The 8499-nt window shown below is 35.0% G+C and overlaps 1 protein-coding gene across 6 annotated transcripts in view; it reads left to right on the top strand.

Annotated features, from left to right (window-relative positions):
* ROBO1 (roundabout guidance receptor 1) overlaps positions 1–8499 on the top strand; it is a 711169-nt gene that overhangs the window by 477379 nt on the left and 225291 nt on the right. The window lies entirely within an intron of this gene.

Here is an 8499-nt window from a genome sequence, read left to right as displayed (position 1 = left end):
CGAAATTGCTTCAGAAAGTTAACAAAATTTGCCAGCATTTTGCCTGGTTAATTGTCATTTGGTAAGCTTTTTTATTTTCTTTTAAACTAAAGGTAGAAGAAACATTAAATGAAAGAACTGTTGAAAGTAACCTTCATTGTAAAAAAAAAAAAAAAAAAAAAAAAAAAAAAAACCAAACCCAAAAAAAACCAATCATTGTAGATAGTTTTCTCCTGAACAAGTTAAGTTAGAAAATGTCAACGCTGTTTTCGAGTTCAGGTATGGATTTCTGATTTTTCAAGTTAACCTTTTAAAGATATTATCCAAGACAGATTTTTATTTTTATTTATATGTATCTTTAGTATGACTCAGCCTGGAATGAAAAGAATATATATATGTATATGAAAAACATTATTTGATAAAATAAGAAGTAGTAAAGATTTTTGTGGGGAGGGTTTAATTCATGTCACCAGAGAGATATTTTTGTGTTTCAAAAATGCTCAAATTAAAATTCCAGCATAGAGTATTATTTAGAGTTGTTTTATAGTATTATTTTTGCGATTGCTAGTTGTTTGAAACATTGGTTTTGTTGCATGTGCATGTTTAGGCAGCACGTGGCCACACAGGGAGGCATGAGCAGAACTTTGTGGATCTCCTGTTCTAATGGATTTCACTTGACTTTAATTGGTTCCAGCTAGTTAATTGTAGGTGTCCTTGGAGAATGCCTTCCCCCCCCCCATTTGATTACTACTCACAGATCCACATTTAGCAGGTATTTCCTAATAAGAAAAATGTGCTGTTCTATCCATGTTTTTCACTCATACAGTGATGATCAGCTACAGTGATGAAAATTCTCCTTTTTCATTTCTAAAAGTTACATGAGAAACATGGTTTTTTCTGTCTAGGCTCCCAGGATAAACTCTGATTGATTTTAATGTGCAATATTTCATGAGCCAATGCACTTATGTGATGTTCAGTGCTGCTTAAAAGCTGGGGTTTGGCCTTAAAAGGGAGAGTATAATGAAAGCAGTGGTTCATGATTTAGTCTTTTATGCTTTGTTACTTGCAGAAAGTCAAGCTTGAAATTTAACTAATGAAGCACAGCAAACGAGTAAAAATAATAAAAAAAAGTATACAATTTTAAGGCCTCCAGATCTATCAGCTGTAGTGTGAGGAGTTAAAATACATTAGAAACAGAAAATTTCGGAAGTTGACTTGATGTATTGCTTAATTTTTTTTCCCTCTTATTTGAAATGTGTCTGGTTTTGTTGGTGTCTTGTTTTCATTTTTCATTTAAACTGGCAGTCTTCATTAGAAGTCTGAGCTTTGGGCCATTGTAGCTTCATTTTTGTTGCATAAAATTCACTGCACCTCAGAATTCAAGTGGCACAGAAAGTTATAACTGGAAGAACATATTGAAATCTGCAGTCTGACATTCTGGGCAGACTCACTGACAAGGGAGCAAAATGAAGGTGAAATTTATTTTGAATTGGTCATGTGTTAACTGATTTTCTTTTAATCGTTATTATTTGTTTATTTTTAAATGAATAAACAAAATAAACATCATTGACCCTATTTTATACCAGTCCAGATGAATAAGGAGATGGTCCCTGAGGATGTGACAATATATGGTGAGGATTTTGAGCACTGAGTTAATGAATGTAGCGAAAGTACACTTTTGAATATTGCTGTGTTTGGAAAGCTCCCTTTTTCTTGTACATGATGAATCTTTTGCACTGAAATCCAGAGGGTTATAGTTTATGAATTCAGTCATGAGAAAAGTGCCTAAATCTCTAAAAGGATGAAATTTCATGTGCTCCCTGTGCAGCATTTACTAGTTTCAGCAACGTTCCTGTGCCATGAAAGTTTTAGTGAATGGGTAGTCTAGATTCATGAAAGGACATCAATGTTTAAAGGAAGTTATACTCAGAATTTATGTCCAGAGGCCAGGAGTGCAATTATCAAAACATTTTGCTGTGAATCCTGTTCTGAGCTCCCTTTTTCTCTTCTGCAGTAAAATGGGAACTAAGGCACATGGCAGTAAAATCCAATGTGGAATTCAGGCTCTTCAAAAATAAGAAGTCCTTTTGTAAATCACAGATTTAATTTTATATGAGTGAAATGACTGTATGGTAATACTTCTCTTCTGAATCATTTAGCCATTATTCTGTCTGGGCATGAAAGAGGTCAAAATGAATAAAATTTGTGATTTGCCTGCAGTAGAACAAAGCTGTAGACTATTCCAAATAAGTTTTATACATGGACTCGTGATCTATGATACCTGACAAGTCATTAAGGCTTTCATGAGGTGTCTGCATCAGAGAAACGAAGACACAGTCAGTGACAAGCTTTATGTTTCTCTTTCCCATAACGAGTTACTTAATATATTCCATTTTAATTGTTATCTCGGAGTCAATCCTGATCTCACACTACAGCTACTGACAGGAATCATCAGTTATGTGCATGGTGTTTTGCAAAATTGCAAATTCACAATACATCTCTCTTCAGTGGCAGCAATGTTTAGCAGCTCATTAGCTTTTGGGCTATACCTTCTGGTCAGTAAATACTGGGAGAGGCAGACAGCGTGGTTGATTTGCAGACATCTATTAGTCAAGATGAACACTGCAGTACAACTGAAAGGAAACACAATAGAATAGCATTTAGAGTAGGCTTCCATTAGCTGGAAGATTAAAAAGATAATTAAAATGAGCTGAAAAAAGAAATAAAGTTGATTTTTCTGCTTAGTATTCTTGCTCAGAAAATATCCTTTACGGTCAAGTTTGATAGTTTTGGTTATAAATTCTTAAATGGTCCATTTCATCAATTTATATTTGAGCAAAAGCAAACATACAGCTAGAAACTGTGCTGCATGCTTCTTTCTAAATGGTGGAGTACTTGAAGGGAAACATAATATCAGAGAAGGGTCCCATGTGTAATATACTGGAGATACCAATATGTTGTCCCTGGTTACAGTTTCAGAGGTTTTGTTCAGATTTGATGACTTAATATTGCTTTGAAGAAGGTGGATTGGAATAGAATTGTACAGTACTGAAACAACACTATAGATATTTTCCACTGTTGAACAGATAACTTGAGAAGAGGCTTTGATAACTCACACAAATAGTAGGATCAGTAGGAGTTACTACTGCTACACAATTGGAAAGTGAAGGTCAGGTTGGAATGTTTTCACTAAAAATGTTGTAAAACTGTGTTAGTTCAGAAGAGATTAAGTGTAGAGGCTCAGGAGAATCTTGGCCCTGTCTGTAGATACCTGTTGGAAAGGAATGGATAAGAGGAAACCAAACTCTTCTCAGTAGTGCCCAGTGACAGGGGGAGAAACAAAAAAAACCCACAAAACTTATTTTGCTGCCTGGTATTTCTCTTGGCATACTGGTTATTCTGTTAAAAGTGACAAAACGTGATAAATCTCTCGTGGGATCATTGAATAGTTCTATGTGAGGTACAAGCATATTATCTTTTAAGTTCTCTTCTGATGTTCTTTTTACAAATATACATTTCTCGTTGATTTCTGTATTACACCTTTTTATTCTAGTTCATTCTTTCCCCTTTTACATGTTAATTTTATTGTGTTATGGTCACTGTATTAAGTAGCTCTCCATTATTGATGGTTTTGTGCTTGAGACCACGTCAGCAGTTGTTCCTTCGCATTTTTTCGAAGAATACCACTTTTTTTTTCAAGATTCTCTGCTCAACTCTTTGTAAAAAGATTTCTCTTCGTTTGGCTAAACAGTTGTTGCAAAGTATTATATATCTGACTTAAAATGGATGCACTTAAAATGTCTGTCTTGTATTCTGTGCTTCTGTAAAACCCAGAAGCCATCCAGTCCTACCTCATTACCCCAAAGCCCTGTCCAATCATACCTATATCATTATTAATGAATGGTCATCTGACCTGTTTTTGTAGACCTACATTTTAATGTTTACAGTCTGTAAACTTCCCAAGCAGTCAGTAATGCTTTGCAGTGTTCAGTGTTAGAAATCTGTACTTTTGCTGGAGCATCATATGAAGCTCTGATAAAATGGACCAGAAGGAGCTATAGAATATTTAAAATAAATTCTGGATAATCTTATTTTTTGCAGATGATGTTTGATTTTGTATGTGATAAAAATGTGGTGAGTAGGCAATTGAGTAAATGAAGGAGACACTCTCTCTTAGCACCTGTGATTTTGCATCATTCCTTTTGACTGGATATTCATTGTGTATTTCCAACAGAGACTAATAAAGATTCAAAAACTGCATTTATTTATAGGCAAGTTAAATATTCTTTTGTTCTGTTCAATTTGTCCATTTTAGGTAAGAAGTTGCACTCTAGCCATTGTGCCTGATTTATTGCTTTGAGGCCTGTGTGAAATGAATAAGTGAATATTCACTAATTTCTGGTGCCCAGGTGTTAAAGTTGTGCACTGAGTGCTGTAGTAATTTGCATTAATTGGCAAGCTGTCATCATTGAAACACCAAATACTTAAGCAATAATTTTGCAAAATGTTGAAGCTCATTCTTCTGTCGCTTGGAAATCAGAAAGTTTTAAGTATGTGAAACTTCCTAATAAGTATCCAAGTCTTTTGCTTAGCAGGATCAAATTGCCAAATGAGATCATGAAAACTAGCACTGAACCATTTTGCTGAGAAATTCCTCCTTTGCAATTATGGGTTCGACTGATTTTATTTTTTAATTGCACATAAAAAGAAATTTTGTTCTTTCCTGGCATTCTTCTGTCTTCCATTATGGATAAATAGAACAAAAGATACATAAGATTTCATTCAGAGTTTGATCCCTTCATATTTATTTAAAAGGAATTTTCAGTGATTTTATTCATATAGTGTACTCACTGATAGTCATCATCAAGTCTGACATGCTTTTAAAAATAAGTTGTAGCTATTCATGATAATATCAATGACATTGTGTGAAGTGCAATAAAATCTTGGAACTCTTGGTTTACAAATGTTATTAGGAAATTATCTCAGTGACTGCCACAGCATATCAAACTGCCTTTTTTTTGCCAGAAGAACCACCTCTAGCTAATGAATTCAATATTTTTTCAATTGACTTAACACTGATATTAAGCAAAAACTAAAAAGTAAACCATAATAAAACCTAGTATCACTCTACAGATTTCAGAGGTAATTAAGATCACTCTTTGCCTTCTTTTTTTTTTTTTGCAGCCTTTACTCTCTTATAAATATATTTTAATATAATGTTTTTAAGCTAGAAATATCTTCCCATCTTTTGCCTCCTGAATAATTGTAATTGCTACTTCACATAGAGGAGTGAAATAGTATGACTGATTTTGTGAGTAATCAGCTTTTCATAATGTCAATTTTGGGACAGTGTGAAAAAATATATGGAGATGGGTCTCGCTTTAAAATAGGGAGTACAAACCTAGTGATAATTATGTAGATCTCTTAGAAAAACAGTACTCTAAAATCTCAGTAAAAATATTTTGTTTCAGACTGGGTGGAGGTTTGAGGTTATCCAACGTGTACTGAAGCCAACAGAGGATAAGGAAAAGGAAACCAATTATTTGTACTAGTTTTATAAATCTCTCTTTATTGCCTAACCTTTTCAAACAAGAAATGGATTTATCCTCTGTGGAGACAGTAGTATAAATAATGTCATTCCCTGGCTAGAAATGGCTCTAAAATCCTTTGATCTGATATAGGGTTGCTTAATACTAAGTACATCCTGTTCTAGTATGTGCACTCTTAACTAGATTTTTTAAAAAAATCAGCTCTAAAAATTCTTGTCATTAAATATATCTTATTTAGACCTATTTAATATATATGACATGGTACAGTTAATAGGTGTATTTAATTTTTAATGATTCTTCTTTGATGTTTTGGACTTTTTCTGAAAACTAGATTTACTTTTTATTCTTCAGCTCGGTAAAAATATTAGAGAAGATCTCCAAGTGAAGGATGAACTAATAAGAAAAGTGTTTAGTCTATAAAAGTTGACCTGCTGACTGGAAAAAAGTTAATATTATCTGTGTTCTGTTCTTAAAATGTTTATAAACAAGCAGTATATTCGCCTTCTCTTGGACATGACCATCTACTGTTGCATTTATTTATTTATTATTAAACCCGTACTGGGGGAGGAAGATGCAGACAAGGCAAAAACTGGCATAATGAGAGAAAGAAAACAAGCATGAAAACGGCTGTCACAGAGGGGAAAATGGGCTATCACAGAAGTTATTAGAGGAGACACTTGATGTGGCCTAATTTACCAAAGGTAAGGGTGTGAAGAAATGGTGGCTCACATGTCTTCTACATATTAGAAGGCAGGACCCAATTCATGCCTGTCAGGCAAACATTTTACAGGTTTAAATAATTTCTGTGTGAGGTTGTTCCCCCCCCCCCCCCAAGCATTTTTGTTCACTGTCAGTTTGGTGGTATTTTGCCCACACACTCACTTGGGGAGGGGAAAAAAATAGTTGATTTGAACGGACAAATTTGCTTGCAATGGACGTTGCTGCACTAAAACCACCAGTGCTGTGCTACCCTGCTGAATTTTAATTAGTTTCTAGATGCTGGGCTGTTTCATCATTTCAAAAAACATCCTTTCACATTTTAGTCATTCAACAAAAGATTTTTCGCCTTGACCATGACCTCCAAATTTATTATTTTTTCGAGGTGTTGTGTTTAAGGTGAGGCCAGACTTCCTTTGTGTTCTGCTAAGATGTGCCACTGCGAGGTTGGGCTGTAATGAAGTGGAGCTGGTTGATCAGCTCTCCCTGACGGGCAGAGATCACTGTCACTGCTCATGGCTGTCAAATCACCACGAAGCTCTGGGTTTGAGCAGTTGTCAGAGGGAACTTCTGATTTTCCCTGCTGATTTAATGCCTCTGGGTCATGGAGATCTTGCTGCAATATTTACACTGGATATAGGTTCGTTGGTGCTAGAAAAACCTGAGATACATCTATGACATTACCTTAAATAGTTAAGTATTAAGCAATTTCCATAGACTTGCATAATTTAAAAATATCCTCTGCAGTTGTCAAAACTAAATGATAATGAAGTAGTTTTCCTCTTCGTTACATCAGATGAATAGAATTCTTCTTTGGGGGTTTGGTTGGTCTTGCAAGTCACATCTTTAAACTCAGGAACTGTCTGTATAAACCAAGAAAATTTGAGTAATTGGTGTTGTCATCTCTCATAATGTGTTTTTATTTTTGTTTTGTGTGTGTTTTTTAAAATTGTTCTTTTTTTTGCTTTAAAAAATCAGCTGGTAGGAGGAGAAGGAAACACTGTCTATCTTGTGAGATTTAAAAACAAACAACAAAAAAAGGATGATTATATGTAAAGTCAGGAGAAATCAGGAGAAATGTTTACATGGGTGACTGAGGGTAATTCAATAAAGTAGAGCAGTGTTCAGGAGGTGCAGGGGCCTATGGTTCATATCATTTTGCCTAATTATTTTGCATGTATTTTAGGAATGATACTTTGTCAAAGACTTGTTAAGAGCAGATATTTTGAAGATAAACTTGAAATTGATATCATTTTTGTAGTCTTCCAACAGCCAGTTAGAGAAGCAAGGAAAGCCACATATCTGTATTTTGTCTTTCCATTTAAATATGTTTGAAACACACTCAAATAAAACCAAAAAACCTCTTCTCACTTCTTTTGTAGAAGCTGCATCCTGGCTGGATTTCTGCACATTTAGGACTTGGACTCCTGAGGGGTTTATAAGTGTTACACAGTCACGCATATGCACTTGCTGAGCTTTGTTTACTTTTTAAAGTAGGTTTTGAAGCTGACTTAACTGAATAAGTTTAGTGCCCCGACTGAATATTTGTACTGATTTCAAACTGCTTATGTCAGCTTGGCTTATTTCTGTGTATTTACTGACACGTGTTAAAATATACAAGTCAGTGGTGGAGCCATTAAAACGTGTCAACATGAGAAGTTTGAACTGATTTATTAAAAGAGTCCAGCTCTGTATGTGGACCAAAATGCTGTTTCCTTAAGGATACTCTTCGGACAACTCCCTCGTGTGCCTGTTCTCTCCCCTCCTGCCCCTCAAATCTGTGCTGGTAGTACCAGAACTGAGAATGAAATAATGAATTCAAACATGTACCTGACAAGATACTTTTGTCCTAATGTTCAGGGAGGAAAATAAAAAAGTAATCCATTCATTAGCCAGCAAATGAATGAGTGTTTTTTTTCAGGATACATATCTGAACTCATTCTGTACGTGTTGGAGAACCTGCACAAGGAGGGCCTTGCAAGAAGGACCTTTTTTGGAATAAAATTAAATATTTTACTGTTTTATGAAGGCTTATGTGGTAATACTGATACAATTTCAAGAGCCACAGCTATGCAAAACTGCACTTTTGGAGTCCTTGTGGTTTAAAAGTGAAATTGCCATGTCTTCTTCTGGTTTGTGCGTTTTCCTGGAGCTCTGATCACACTTCTGGCCATGGAAGCCTAGAAATAATAGCCTTATACTTTTCAAATTCCCGCAGGCTTCTCTACTTGCTTCCAACATGGACTGTTTTTCT

Source organism: Chiroxiphia lanceolata, chromosome 2 (assembly GCF_009829145.1).
Source record: "Chiroxiphia lanceolata isolate bChiLan1 chromosome 2, bChiLan1.pri, whole genome shotgun sequence".
In the NCBI taxonomy this organism is placed as follows: Eukaryota; Metazoa; Chordata; class Aves; order Passeriformes; family Pipridae; genus Chiroxiphia; species Chiroxiphia lanceolata.
This window is presented reverse-complemented; position numbering and strand designations above follow the sequence as displayed.